This window comes from Trichosurus vulpecula, chromosome 1 (assembly GCF_011100635.1).
Source record: "Trichosurus vulpecula isolate mTriVul1 chromosome 1, mTriVul1.pri, whole genome shotgun sequence".
NCBI classification, from domain to species: Eukaryota; Metazoa; Chordata; class Mammalia; order Diprotodontia; family Phalangeridae; genus Trichosurus; species Trichosurus vulpecula.
The window spans coordinates 56,695,867-56,711,898 of NC_050573.1; the positions used below are offsets into that span (position 1 = coordinate 56,695,867).

Consider the following 16,032-nt stretch of genomic DNA (forward strand, 5'->3'; position numbering starts at 1 on the left):
TAGAAAGCCACATGGCTCTTGTTAAGGTTCTCAGGCAGAATAGTAAGCCAGGTGCTAGAAGAGATAGAAAATCATAATGAGACATGGTTCTTTGCCTTACAGAACTTCCATTCCAGTAGGGAAAAAACCACAGGTAACCATGATACACAACATTACATGTCAGTGTACTAGAGAGGGTCAGAGTGCTATGCTGGAGAAAAAAAGATGAACACCGTACACTGTATACTAGGGACAAGATTGCCAGAAATGATTTTTTTTATTAATTTATCATTATTCTACTCTCAAGCACTGATCTGAGACAGAGAGAGAGGACAGAGGAGAGGGAGGGAGGAAGGGGGTGAGAGAGAGATAGAGAGAGAGAGAGAGAGAGAGAGAGAGAAGAGGGGGGTTGTCTAAACTAACGAGTTCCCTCATACCCCCAGACAGGTACTTACCATGTTACCAAGTAATATCCATAAGATTACTGAACTAGGCAAGTTTCATAATAGGATAAAAACATGATTAGGTAATTTAGGGTTAACATTTTACTTCCTCTAACAGAACAACAGACATTTAATATTTTGGGAATGCCCCTGGAAAACCATCCTTCTAAAACCACTATATCCCTCTTTGACCACGCCCCACCCTGGGAGTGCCCTCCTGGTACGTTAGATAGAGCACTGAGCCTGTGTTTCAACAATTGGGCTATCATCTGCTGTGGGGGATGTAAAACCAACAACAACCAGCTCACAGAATGCTGCAAGCCCAGGTTCTTTTGATCTGCTTTACTAAGGAAAGCAACATTAAGGGGTTGACAAGTTTACTATAATCCAGCATACAAATATCATTCACTTAGTTCAGGAGAAAAAGCCAGCACCCTGAACTTCAGAGCAAATACAAACAAATTACAAATATCAACAGACAGACCAGATACAATTCATAGTTACCGACATCTAAGTGCAGCCGGGAGCTTGTAACAACAGCTGGCTCAGAGTCACGCATCACTACTGCTGCAGGTCAGAGCTCCAAAAAAGGAAAGCCAACCCCTGGTTTTATATCTTTTTCAGGGTCAAGGGTGAGTCACACGTGCGACTCACCCACATGACCTAAAATCGTCACAAAAATGCAACTTAAACCCATGTGGTCTAAAAGTCTCCGATATCACAAACATGTAACTCAAACCCATGTAAACCTAGGCTTTCCCTTGAGGCAAGGAGGTCATCAAAGACTCCTAATTTAATCAAGGAAATAAAGGCCAAACTCTTCAAGGGCACTTGATTGAATTAAGTGCCCATTTTGATTGTCAATACAGCCTGAAATCTAGAAGACCTGAGTTCAAATCCAGTCTCAGTCACTTACTAGCTAGGTGACCCTGGGTAAGTCACTTGACCCTGTTTGCCTCATCTATAAAAAGATCTGGGGAAGGAAATGTAAAACTACTCTAGTATCTTTGCCAAGAAAACCCCAAATAGGTCATGAAGAATCAGACAGGACTGAAAAGACTGAACAGCAACTTCTGGGTAGCTATACCCCTCAGGTCTCTAGAGATATCCCTGGAAGGCAATGAGGTAGCTTTCTCTTCTGTCATTGGCTTGAGCTCCCACTGGTATTCTCCCCAAAAATCATCAGTTGAGAATCAGTCAGCCAGCCTTATGTAGCTTTTAGAAAAGGGGTATTTATTAAGGCAGTACAAGAAGTTAGTTCCAATCATGTCCCCAAAGGTCTGTGATGCAGTTTCCCCCAGGACAAAGAGTCAAAGGGAAAGTGGGCCTAAATTAAAACATATGTGCAGCAAAAAGGTACTCCACTATCCCTGGTTGCTAGAAGTTCTTTTCTTTCATCCATGGACAATTCCCTTAGGCATGATATGGTCTCTTTGCTTGGCTCCTTGTAGAGCAGTGACTCAAGATGTTCTCCAGAAGATGCAGATGTGGTTACCAGTTAATCTGGGATGATGTTTAGGCTACCAATGAGAAGACAGGAGGACCAATATCCTCTGAACTCTTGAAGGAAAAGTTCTATTCCTGTCAAAAGGGGCGGGAAGAACATCTGGCCTCAGCCTGGGCCTCTCCTTGCTCCTTGGGCGGTTCCCTCTCACTCTTAGAACACCATGCTCACTCCAATTTCTGGGATTCCATCTCTTCTTAACTCACTTGATAATTTATAGATGATCCCTGGGCCTATCTGACCCTGATTCTTGTGCAAAGTCATTCTAGTATAGAGATTCCCAAACTTATTTGGCCTACTGCCCTCTTTAAAAAAAATTACTCAGTGACTTCCTGAAAAATCTACTTTCTTTAAGCCTTTAAAAAATAATTTTTTTAAAATGACACATATTACACTTAATAATTTATTGTAAATTTGTGAGTTTTTCCTGCATTCAAATTTTGATGACATAATACTGCATCATGTAACCATATAGTATTGTATTGCAAACAAGTCATTGCATGCACATATTCCTGCCAATGCAGGCTGGACTTCCTTGCCAACACTTGCTTGTTAAGAACTGTTGGCGGACTTGACCACTGATCAGTGATAACTTGCATTTCACGTGTTTATTTGGAAAAATGTAACCAGTGGGATTTTAGCTGTCACACAACAGATAAAATACATACAACTGGTTTTTCAAAATTTTCTTCTCTTCTTTCCTTATGCTTCCACTTCCCTCTTATTTTTATTCAACACCCCACGATTGCATCCGAGGCTACTACTACTCCCACGGATTGTTCCAACGCCCCCTAGGGGTGGTATCCCCCACTCTGGGAACCTCTGTTAGCAAGAAAACCTCTGTGAGATCTGTTCTCATCTAGTTAGGTTATTAAAGCTAAGATGGGGTAAGGTGGTTTCAAATCTTGGACTCTACTCCTGATAGATCGGTCTGGGGAGCCTAGTCCTGGTTGTTCCCTGGTCACTTCCTTCTTGACTTCAGGAAGGACTCCTTCCTATCTGGGAGTTGCTTTGCAGAAAGAGGAGCAGGGCATTGCTAGTTAAAGAACAGCTGACAAGGATTTCTTTCAAGGTTTCAGACAAGTCTCTTAACACCAGTCTGTTCCCACAGTTGTTTATCCCCCATTTGTCCCATCCACATCTTGTTTCTATAGCTGTCTGCATGTTTTCTCCCCACTTAAGACAGTGAGCTCCCTGAGGGAGGAACCATCTCTTGCCTTTCTTTGTATGCCTCTGTGCTTAGGATACATTTAAAACACTTTCTCAATATTTCTAAAAGGGCATTTGTTTGCTTCTGTAGACACAGACAGGATCACAGGTCTAGAGGTAGGTGGTATTTCATGGGGCATCTAATCCAAACCTCTCATTTTACAGAGAAGGACATGGAGGCCCGGTGAAGCTTAGTGACAGGTCCACATGATGGTCACACAAAGCAGAGGTGGCAAAGCTGGTATTTGAAACTGGGTTGTCTGGCTCAGATCCAAATCCAGCTCTCTTTCCACTGAGCTGTGGGGCCTGTAGGTACAACAAATGTTCCCAATTAGCTGGAGCATATGGACTCTGTGGAAGGGAAGAAGACAAGATAAAGCTGGAAAGACTAAGTGTCACTAGGTTGTGGAGGGCTTTAATCCGTGCATAAGAGTTTTCATCTTTCAAGGAAGGTAATAGGGAGCCACTGATAATTTTTGAAACAGAAGAGTGATGTGACTTGATCCATTCACAAGACAGATGAATTTGTCTCCTCTGTTGGATGGCCTAGAAATGGGGATTGAGGAAAGGCTAAAGTCCTGACAAGGGGCTATAGTTCATGATGGCAGTGATACCAGAGAACAGGGAATGAATGCTTGTGAAGAATTTTCAGAGAGGTGGAAATGAAAGGCCTTGGTAACTGATTAATGAGGATAAGAAAATGCACAAGCGAGACCATCCCCATCTATAGAGGGGTCAACTGTCACACTATTTCTAACAGCAATGATGATATGGCTTTGATGACTGCTCCCAGAGGAAGAGGTTGGAGGCAGGGAGGAAATGCATTTATTCAGTGGCAGGCCAGAGGATGAGACACCTGGGCAGACCACGTCTACCTGGAGAATGGCCGGGCTAGATGTGATGTGCTGCCTGGGGACTGCTAGGTATAGTGAGAAGCTGATTTTGTATCTAACTGATCAGACAGGATTGGTCAGACATGTGGGAGGAGAGCTAGGAGTGCTTGTCATGAAAACCTGGAAAGGAGAGCAAATCCAGGGGGAGATGGTGATGGATGGTGTCAAAGTCTGCAGAGAGGCCAAGAAGGCTGAGGATGGAGAAAAGGCCGTTGGATTTGGCAATGAAAAGCTAGTTGATGACTTTGGAGAGAGCAGAATGATGAGGCTGGAGGCCGAACTACAGAGGATTTTAGAAGAGAGTCATAGGTGAGAAAGCAGAGTTTAACTACAAAACGGAGGCTAGAGGACAATAGCTATCAAGATGAATGGAACAGAAGGCAGGGTTTTTTAAGGAAGGGGGTGGATATGGGTGTGTTGATAGGCAGCGGAGAATGAGCCAGTGGACAGTGAGATAATGAAGATTAGTAACAGAATGTGGGGGTGGGGGGAGCGGAGGATAGAGGGGACAATCTTCTGGAGAAGATGGAAGGGGATGGGATCATTTGTGTTTATAGAAGAGTTTGTCTTGCCAAGGAGAAAGTCAACTTCTTCATGTGAGTCTTGTGAAGGAAGGTGTCTGAGGATGATGGGAGAAGAGAGAGCTCTCAGTGAATGGCCTCAGTTATTTTCTTTTTTTTTTTTGTGGCCTCAGTTATTTTCAGTGAAGTACGAGGCAAAGTCTTCGGCTGAGAATGGGGTGTCACGGGAGGCTTATGGAGAGATAAAAAATGGTTGCTGCAGTGAGTGGAATCATGGATCAATTGAGGTATGAAAGGATTGCCTTGCTGCAGTGAGGACCCTATTGAGATGAGGTAACAAATCTGCAGTGGACCCAGTCTGGCTCCTTTCCGTAGCATGTGAACAGGAGCAAATGCAGTGGGTGGCTGGAGGAATCCAAGTTTGGGGCTTCTGAGACAGGACTAAGGGACAAAGGGCAAGGATGTTAAGAACAGTGTAGTGTGGTTCACCAAGAAACAGAAACAGAGAAAAGTGCATGAGGGGATGGCTTGGAAAAGAAATGGGGGGTAGAGGGAATGAAGGTTCCAGGGATGATGGAAAATAGAGTTAGGGGTCTTAAGGCCAAGGGAATAGCACTCGGGTCTCCTGACTCCCAGCCTTATGCTCATTCACTGTAGTAGAGATACAGAGTCCTAGACTTGAAGTCAGGAAGACCCAGATTCAAATCCTACCTCAAACCTTTAATAGCTGTTACCCTGGGTAGATCATTTATCCTCTCTCAATCAAGCTTCCTTGTCTGTAAAATGTGGGTAATAGCCCCACTGTCACAGAATTGTTAGGATACAATTATATATTACATATATAACATGGATAGATATAAATGGATATATGTGCATATGGACACACATACGTATGTGAATGGAAGAGTCTATTTTGATCCTATCATATTGCCTTCTTTTGGCCAGAGGAACCATGTTCTCCTTGGGGAAAATGCCAGACTTCTTCAATGAGGGCGACTGAAGCTTTTTAAGCAGGAAGCTTAGCATTAGAAAGATGGGGTGGGCAGCTTACGCAGAGGAAGAGCACATAGAGTGGCTGGCTGATCTGAGGGCCAGGCGGATAGAGGCAAGGGAGTAAATGGTCAGATTTTCAAAATGAGGGTCTGCCCTGGCCTGATAGATCCCTAAACGAGGAAGTGAGCCAGCAATCAGTTGGTTTTCTTGCTGTAGGAAAAAAAAAAAAAACCACCTGCTTCACTGGAGTTCCCCAGAAGCAACATGGAAAGTGGGGCTAACCAGAGACCTAGCTGGCTGGAGGAGTCCCTTGAAAGTCCCCCTAGCTCTTCATGCGGAATATGTCTCAGTAAAAAAAGCAATGTCTGATTGTGTCGGTGTGAGTAGCACACCTATGATTTCTTAGGACAGATATAGGGCTAGAAGGTGCCTCGCAGGTGTTCTAGGTGGATGCCCCTCATTTTACTGATGAGGAACCCGAAGCTCCGAGAATTTAAGTGATTTGCAGGTCACACTGGGAGGTGAGTGGCAGAACCCAAATTCAAACACTGACTCTCATTCTCAAATTGTGGGTGTCCCAAAAGTTCTACTGCAGTTTTTAAGACTTTTGGAACACTCTGTCAGGGGAAGAGGACGGGGAGGGAACAAACGATTTATCTAACACCTATTATGCCCAGGCATTGTAAGGTGAAGAGCTTTACACATTTTTATCTCATGTGAGCCTCACAAAAACCCTAGGAAGTAGGTGCGGCATTATCACCTCCACTTTTTACAGATGGGGAAACTGAGGCCGCCTACGGCTAAGGGCCTTGCCCAGGGTCATCCAGCCACCGTGTCTGAGGCAGAATCTGAATCCAGATCTTCCTGAGTCCAAGCCAAGAACTCCAAGCGTCGGAACATGCTACTTCTGACTCATTATGCCCCCTGCAGAACAGAGGCGCTTGGAGGCCAAGGGCTGTTTCATTGTGGTCTGCACAATCCCAGAGGCTGGTACCATGCAGGACTCAGGGCCGGTCTCCGCGGAACAGGACAGAAGCTATCCTCCGCTGGCGCGCCGAACGCGCAGCATACCTGCACACGTGGGCTGCCCGGTACTAGCTGCGGCCCCGCTAACCTTTTCCCCACTACCCCAGGGCCGCTCCGCTAGTGGCCCCGCCCGCGGCGCGGCGATTGGTTAACGGCCGGCTGCCCGTCCACGCTTCTCCCACCAATGACCTCCCTCTTCCCTTGTTCCCGCCCACCCAAGCTGGGAGCTGCCGCCTCGAGCCCCACCTCGACGCCCCACCCCGCTGGTGAGGCTTTCTCATTGGTTCATAGGTGGCTTCGGCTGGGAGAGCCAGCAAATCGCAACGCCGGGCGGTGCAGCCCTTCCCCCTTCACTTCTTCCACCACCGCCCCCAGCGCAGGGTGCGTGAGGCGGGGCCGGGCTGGGCTGGGCTGGATGGCTGTGGCGGCGCGTCCCGGCCAGTGAGGCGGAGGGAGCGTCTGGCGACCTGAGGCGGGTGACAGGCCCAGGAAAGCCGAGGGGGCGGCGGGAGCAGCGGCCGCGAGGTGAGTGTGAGGTACCGAGCCGGCCCTGGGCCTTGGGCGGGAGGTGGGAGCCGCGGCGTCTCCTCTCACCTCCGCCCTCGAGGCAGGTGGCGCGCGGCGCGTCCTCCCTGACAGCGGCGCGCGCTCCCCCCTCGCCGCGCTCCCGTGACGCCCCTCTTCCCCTTACTCTTCTCCCGAGCCAGCCCAGGGGACGGCCTGTCAGTGCCCCGAGACCTCGGAGTGGACTGCCCCCTCCCTCCGCCCCCTCCCCCAATAATTAAGTACAAACAGATGTCTGCGCTCTCCGCTCTCCCCCTAACGGAGGTCTCTTGGCCCTCCTGCCCCCCCATCCAGATGTTGTCTCTTCGCAGCCTCTTTCTCCCTCCCCCCCGATATCCAGATCTATGGCCACATTCTCCTCTCTCGCTCCTCCAAAAATCTGACTCTACTGTCTTAGCCCCCCTTTTTCCTCCCTCCCCAACTTCTAGGTGTTTTGCCCCCCACAGTCCCCCCTCCAAGTATCCACACTTGTTACCCCGCGTTGCTGCCCCTTCCCCACCCCAGACTCCTACGTTTGTTACCTCTCTGCCCTCAAACATCTCTAGCCCTATTGGGAAGGGACAGGAATCGAAGAAGCATTTATTAAGCACCTATTATATGCCTGGCGCCGTACTAAGCTCGCAGTTACGCCTTCCGCCCTAACCCACTGCCAAAAATGCCCTGAAGTGAGGAAGGCAGTCTTCATCCCACCCCACCCCCTTTTCATTTCTCCCCCTTGCACCCTTACACACACACACACACACACACACACACACAGTCACTGTCATTCAGTAGAAGAGATGGGCAAAACTGCTAACGGCCACTGATAAAATCCTAAGGTGGGGGGCAGGGAGAAAAGCTGCAAATGATAGGAGGTGGAACTGGGGGTGGCATGGCCGGGGGAAGAGGTCATTTCATTGCTGCTGACCACTGTTAGTACTGACAGAATTTGAATTTTGAATATGGGCTGGACTTTGTCCTTGTGACTCCCTAGAGTAGGTAGGTGAGGGACACTTGTATCCTCAGCCTTGGTTTTTCAACTTTGCTTAACTGCTTTCCTGCTCCAAACTTTGGGTCTGTGGTCCTCTAGCTAGAGTTTTTTTTCCTTGATTTTTTTTTTCCCTTCTAGACTATCTTTAACTTACAGGTACGTATCGTTTAGGGCTCAGCAACATTTACTGCAGTACTTTTTTTTTTTTTAAGTAAGAAGTGATTACATTTCATGGCCTGTAAGGTGAAAGAAAACCATTCCTTTTAACTTTCCTTTATCCATTACTGGCAAATGGTGTGGTATAAGGGTATTCCTTTAGATCATGTCACTGGCTTTTCTGTCCACCTGTACATTGGGTCACCTTGAAATGTTTTTTCCCCCACACTTTTGAGCTATCCTTCAAATTTATTGAAGAATCCAGTTATTGAACATCAGCTCTTTCTCCTTCTCTGTGTTGTTTGCTGAGTTACACTTGTGAAGATTTGACTGAAGAACGTTTGCTGAATTCTTTTAACTTGAGCTAATGGAAGAAGCAGTGGGACAGAAATTTCCTTTGTGCCTTGAAGAAAGGCCCTTAAGTTTCCCCTTTTTGTACAGTTCGGGGTATACTGTTTTCCCTACCTATCTCACTGAGTTATTCTGAGAACCAAGAGAGAAGTGTAGAGACAGACGTTTCTAAAAATGCTGCACCAAGGTGAGGTCTTAGAGGCAAATGATAACATTCAGAATTGTAAAGTAAATTGTGTTATTAAATGGCTTTACTGTCATTTACTGTCTTTAGTGTGTAGAGGCTTTACTGTCTAGAGTTCAAATCCCAGTTCTTTTTTATTACCTGTGTGACCTTGGCAAGTCATTTAATCTCTCTAGCTCTAAATCTGAATGGGTCATTGTGTGATTTAGAGCTGAAAGAGACTTTACAGGTCATCTAGCCTAAATCCTTCATTATCTGTTGAGGAAACTGAGGCCCAAAGGAGGTGATTTGCCTAAGTACACCTAACTAGTACGTGGTAGAGCTAAGATTTGAACCCAGATCTTTTGGGATCTAAACCTATCTCCATTATTCTTTCCGAAACACCTCAAGAGGAGTCATCTTAAATCCTCTTCTTTTTTTCTACTTTAATAAGGCAAGATTACCATACAGTATTATCATTATTATTTTTGCTAAGGCGTCTAGGTGACTCAGTGAATAGAAGCATTTGGGTTTGAAGGCAGGAAGACTTCAATTCAACTGCCCTCTAACACTAGCAGTGTGACTCTGGGCAAGTCACTTAACCATATTTGCCTCAGTTTCTTCACCTGTAAAATGAACTGGAGAAAGAAATGGTAAACCACTCCGGTATTTTGCCAGGAAAGCCCCAAATGGGTCATGAAGAGTTGGACATGACTGAACAATGACATTATTTTTTTTTTGCACAGGAACTATGATGTTATTGGATAGGGAACTCATCAACTCCTCTGCAATCTTAAGAGTTGCCTGAGGCACTGAGAGGTTAAGTATTTTGCTCATGGTCACATCTAGTATGTTTTTAAAATTTACTTTTTATTATTCTGAACTTAATAATCACCAAGTGACATGGGAATTTGCATATACATAATGGCAGAAAAAGAGGGTTGTACATGAAACTTTGGATCTCTATTATGTATAGCTTGTTTTTCTTTTAAAATACACAATAAATTCAGCATGTAATTTTCAAATATTTCCTGCTTGTCGTCTTCTGTTCTCTTCTGTGCATTAAAAAATCATCTAGTCTGTTACAGAGGCTGGATCTGCACCAATGTAGGGGAAAAGAGGAATTGTCTTAAAAAAACAATGTTGATACACACAGAACTCTCCAACTGATGTAAATTTTTAACAATGTATATTCAGAAGGTAGAAGCAAGGCCAGATAACAGAAAATGAATACAAAATCATGGTTTGGTACTGTAGTGTCAAGACCACTTCAGTTTATAATGCGTGCCAGATGTGGAGGAAAGCTGAGACAAGAAGAATATTTGTTAAAGCTATGTTAGGGAAAAGGAAAATCAGAAAAAGAATAGAGCCACTGCTAGGGTTGGGTAGGAGGATGAGAACTGATAATAGAAAGAAAGTAGAGCTACTCAGTTATTATTTTACTTCTGTTGACTTGCCTAAGAGTATAACCTTTGAACTGGAAATAACAGAACAAAAGATGTCTAATGGGGAGTTGATAACTAACATAAATAAGGAGATAATGCTAAGAGAACACCTCTTTGTCCTTGATGAATTCAGGTCTCTTGTGCCAGGTGAACTACATCCTCAGGTACTGAAAGAGCTGGCTTCAGGTACCCTGGCTTCCCAGTTCATCAACCTTTTCAACTTTATGACCTGTACTTTTATTCTACCTCACCCACATAAGCCTGACACCTGATCTTATCAAACAAAAGTGCTCCACCTCCAAGACTCAGAACGCTGACATTTGTCTTCTGACTGTATGCTTCTTTCCTTCCACTTTTCCCTTTGCCTCACCCCTCATCCTCATCTCACCTCCCTGATTTCCCAGCCTTGCTTTGGCTTTCTTTTCCTCTCTTTAAAATCTTGGTGTTATAGATGGTCATTCCAACTTTACTCATCTTCCACCCTAGAATCTCTCCCTGTCCCCAGTCCTGTCATTCAGCCTTTTCCAAACCCCAACCCTAAATTACACCATTCCACCTCCCACCTTTGCTTCTATCGACTTGCTGCTGAATAATGTTGTAGGAAGTCATACAAGCACGCTGAGTCCACTACAAATTGATCTTGTCTCAGCTGATCCCTCACAGCTGCACACTGCTCCTTTTACCTTTCCATGATTATCCCTTGTCAGGTACTCCCCAGACCAATTGTTCTAAACTCCTTTTTTCCTCAAGCCACCTACTATACCCCTTCCACCCTTCATGTAGCAGAAGACCTTATTATGTACTCTACCAAGAAAATTGAAGCCTTCTCTTGTGAACTCCTCTCTAGTTCCCTACCTAATATCCCCTTGGCATCATCCCCTGTTCTATCCTGCTTTGCTCCAGTCTTGGAGTAAGGAAGTAGTCCTTTCTTCTGAGGCTAGTCTTACCTGTTTCCTTGATCCTGTCCCTTCTGGTTTCCTCTGGTAGCTTGCCCCTTCAATCATCCACTTTCTGTTTCTAATCTTCAATCTTTCTTTATCCTGCCTTATTCTCTGCTTCCTACAAAATAGATCTCCTTTATCCTTAATAAACTTTCACTAGACTTTGCCATTCCCTCAAGCCAAATTCCTAGAAAAAGCTGACTACACTCACTGCTTTGGGTCCTTTTATCTCACTACTCAACCCTATTCAGTCTGGCATAGGATGTTCTTATTGGTTGAACCTGCTCTTTACAAGGTTACCAATGATTTCTTAATTGTTAAAACCTGTAGCTTTTATTAGCTCACCTCCTCCTAGATAATAATTCCTCTCTGGGTTTTTGTGACATTGCTCTCTCCTGGTTTTCTTTCCTTCAGTCTGATCAATCCTCCTAAGTCTCCTTTACTAGATTTCTGTCTTTGTCCTTCCCTCACCATGAGTGTCCTCTAATACTCTGCCCTGTACCCTCTTCTTCTCTCCATACTTTTGGTGATCTCATCAATTCAACATGAGTTCAATTATTATTTCTATGGAGATGCTTTCCAATTCTAAATATCTACTAGCCCCATTTCTTTTCTCTCCTAAGTACCGATCTTAAATCTGTTGGATTTCTCTACTTGTAAGTCTCACAGACACCTCAAATTCAACCTGTCCAAAATAGAACATACCTTTTTCCGAAGTCCCCTCTCCCCTTTCCTAAACTCATTATTTCTGTTAAGGGCAACACCACTTTTTCCAACCTCGAAGTCATTAATCCTTGACTGTACTCTCACTCTTCCCATTTATCTAGTACATTGCCAAGACTGCTAGATTCTAATCCCCAAACATCTCTCATATACCCTCCAAGTTGTTAGATTAGTGCTCTTCCCCCACCAACATTCTTTTGTGTTTACTTGTGTAAGTAAGCTCCTTGAGGGTTGAGATGATTGGCTTATTTTTGCCTTGGAAGGGTACAGAGCAGCCACCTAATTGACCCTTAACAAGCAGTCATCTAGTATCTTCTCTCTTCTACTAGGCTTGAGAACAATGCGAAAGAAAATTCTGGATTCTGCTTTAGGCGTAAGCCTACCAGCACATTCTTATTAATTCACATTATTCTAATCCAGGCATTTCTGCTTAGGAGAGAGAACCACAGATGGAAAGAGCCACCTGTTGACTGTGAAAATCTCGTTCCCTCCAAGCCATTTCTGAATGAACAGAGCATTCTTATCCAATAGAAAAATTCCACAATAAGATAAAACATAGTACAAAATTCAGAATGAGGTTCAGTTAACACTTTGCTTCTTCAAAGAGAACATTAATCACTTAACTTTAGCATAACCTTGGAGAATCATTTTCCTAAACCAGCCTTTGGACACATTCTTTAAGAATTTCCCTTTCCAGCTGGTCAAAGGTGAGACTTAATTTTTTTCCTGATTCTTTTTTAAAATCTTACTTAATATTTTGTTTTTTCCCAATCACATGTAAAAATAATTTAACATCCTTTTTTTTCTTCAAATTTTGAGTTCCAAATTCTCTCCCTCCCTCCCTTTCTCCCTTCCTCCCCATTGAGAAGGCAAGCAATTTGATATAGGTTATACATGTGTAGTCATGCAAAACACATTTACATGTAAATCATTCTGTGAAAGAAAACAGACAAAAAAACCCCAAGAAAAATAAAGAAAGAAAAGAAAAAGTATCTTTGATCTGTGTTCAGTTCTTTTTCTGGAGGTGGACAACACCTTTCATCTTAAGTCCTACAGAATTGTTTTGGATCATTGTATTGCCAAGAATAGCTAAGTTATTTATGGTAGATCATCATACAGTATTGCTGTTACTGCATGTAATGTTCTTCTGGTTCTGCTCATTTCACTTTGCATCAGTCGTGTAAGTCTTCCCATGTTTTTCTGAGAGCATCCTGCTCATTATTTCTTTTTTTTTTTAATAATTAAGTTTTTTGTTTTTAGTTTACAACACTCAGTTCCACATAATTTTGAGTTCCAGATTTTTCCCCCCTCTTCCCCCCGCCTCCCCAAGATGGCATGGAATTCAGTATATCTTCTACATATAACTTCGCATTGCACTTATTTACACAGTGGTCAAGTTGTAAAGAATTACGACCAATGGAATGACTCATGAGAAAAAAGAAACAAAAACAAAAGAGCAAAAAAAAAAAAAAACAAAAGAAAAAAAAAAGGAGAGCAAACAGTGTGCCTCAATCTGCATTTAGACTCCATAGTTCTTTCTCTGGATTTAGATAGCTCTCTCCATCATGAGTCCTTTGGAGTTGTCTTTGCACCTTGTATTGCTGAGAAGAGCGACGTCTATCATGGTTAGTCGTCACAGAATCCATATATCTGTGGTTGTGTATAATGTTCTGGTTCTGCTGCTCATTATTTCTTAAAGCACAATAGTATTCTATCACAATTATATACAACAACTTGTTCAGCCATTCCCCAGTTGATGGACATCCCCTCAGTTTCCAATTCTTTGCCACCACTGGCAAAGGTCCTTTTCCTTTTTGTTTTTTATCTCTTTGGGATACAGACCTAGTAGTGGTATTGCTTGGTCAAAGGGTATGCATAGCTTTATAGCCCTTAGGGCATAGTTCCAAATTGCTCTCCAGAATGGCTGAATCAGTATACAGCTTCACCCTATGACTATAGTTGGTAATCATTACTGTGGAAAAAAAAATTTTCACAGTGAGTTTCTCTGATAAAGACAATTTCTTAAACATATAGAAAACTGAGTCAAATTTATAGAAATAAGAGTCATTCCTCAGTTGATGAACTCCTCAAAGATATGAATGGGCAGTTTTCAGACAAAGTAATCAAAGCTGCCTGTAGGCAGATGACAAACAAATGCTCTAAATCACTATTGATGAGAAGTACAGATTAAAACAACTCAGAATTACTGCCTCACACTTGTCGAATTGGCTAAGATGACAGAAGAGGAAAATGACAAATGTTGGAGGAGATGTGGGAAAATTGAAACACTTAATAATGTACTATTGGTGAAGATGTATACCGATTTCAGCCATTCTGGAGAGCAATTTGGAACTTTTCCCAAAGGGCTATAAAACCATGCATACCCTTTGACCAAGTGATACCACTACTAGGTCTGTATCCCAAAGAGATAAAAAAACAAAAAGGAAAAGGACCTATGTGTACAAAAATTTTTATAGCAACTCTTTCAGTGGTGGCAAAGAATTGGCAATGGAGGGGAACGACCATTTCCAAATTGATGAAGATTGATAATTTTTTCTTTCGGATTAGTCTCAAAACTTCAGACTTGCATAATTTTAAAATGCTTTCTTAATATCTCTAAGGGGATGGGGTGGGGCACATCTGCTTCTGTCACTTGAACCATTTTTACTAATTGATACAACTCCCTGGAGTGTGGTATTTTGTGCACCACAGGTTCTTAATAAATGTTGGCTATATGAGTAAATGAATGAATTTCCCCCACTACTTACATATAGTCATTTATGGCCAGCCAATCAGGTGTTGCTTTTCCTCAGGCTAACTACTCTTTCCCATCCGGCAACCTCATAAAGAGTCACATTCCCAGTGTTCTGCTGGCAGTACTGAATAGGCAGTATTTGCCTCGAGTTACCTCTTGGCCTTTATATAATTATCCTGTTTATTTAGAATGAAAGAAATCCGCATGCAAAAAGTGAAATAAGAAAGCAAGTTGATAAAGAGAATCTGCATGCAACTTATTGAATGAGTAAAAGTGCCTAGTCTGTGTTCTCTTATGTCACTAATGTAGAATTTAAGGCTTCTAGAGAAAGGTACGTGGCAAAAATCACATAAACACCTAGTTAATGGCAGAATCAAGACTGGAATCTAGTGTTTCAGCCCTAGGGCTGGAAGGGCTCTTGCTGCTAAATTGGGAAGACCAGGAGCCACTAACGGTTTTTAAAGGAAGGAAGGAATGACAAAATCAAATGGTACAGAATGTATTGGGTGGCGGGGGTGGGGGTGGGGGAAGGAACTGACATCTGGCAGTCACATTAGGAAGTCATTGCAATGATAACTGATATTTACATAGCCTTTTTAAATTTACAAAGCACTTTACAGACATGGTCTCATTTGAGTCTCATAACCCTGGCAGGTAATATTATCTCTATTTTATAGATGAGAAATTTGAGGCTTGTAGGGATTGATAGTTATTCACCAAGGTTTTGAACCTGGGTGACTGGAAAAATGAAGGTGCCCTTGACAGAAATAGGGCCATGTGGAAAAGGAATAGTGTTGCCCAACTCACACTGTGAAGTAGGTGCTGCTGTTATCTCATTCGACATTAAGGGAGGTTAAGTGACTTGCCCAGGGTCTTGTGTCTGAGGTAGGATTTGAACTGGTCTTCCTGACCAGTTCACTATTTTATTCACTGTGCTACCTAATTCCTTCTAATGTATTAAGATCAGTGATGCAGATGACAGTCCATCTATACCTACTCAGCCTCTGCAGGTCACTGTGTCTTGCCAAAAAATGAAAAAAGGGTAAGGTGGAGTAATCATAGTCACAAAATGATCAGGAGTGTAGGATGTGAATATGTTAGGTTATAACTATCCTAAGTTGCCAGTACCAGAGAGAGAGAGGGCACAGGGCCTCAGAGCTTGAGAGTGTTGGTATTAATTCATCAAGGGCTTGTTTTGGAAAAAAGCTCCATGGGATTCTTCACATCGTCCTCTTACCTTCTGAGGCATGTCACGTGAAGACCACTCCTATGGACTCTAGGGAGCCATTATTGATCCTTGAGTTGGGGAGTAACATAATCATAGATTTTTAAAGCTGGGAGGAAATTTAGATGAAAATGGCACTTTAAGAAGATTATATCATTTATGTTAAGGATA

At 43.3% G+C, this 16,032-nt stretch overlaps 1 protein-coding gene across 3 annotated transcripts in view; it reads left to right on the plus strand.

Moving 5' to 3' along the window:
- Positions 1-6,935: 6,935 nt before the first annotated feature.
- SLC25A42 (solute carrier family 25 member 42) overlaps positions 6,936-16,032 on the plus strand; it is a 63,573-nt gene continuing 54,476 nt past the window's right edge. For 2 of the 3 annotated variants that reach the window (XM_036759899.1, XM_036759909.1), the window contains exon 1: positions 6,974-7,093. The gene's annotated coding sequence lies outside the window, so the exon portion shown is untranslated. Of the gene's footprint in view, positions 7,094-16,032 lie in introns of all 3 variants that reach the window. The other variant, XM_036759890.1, reaches the window with a different exon arrangement.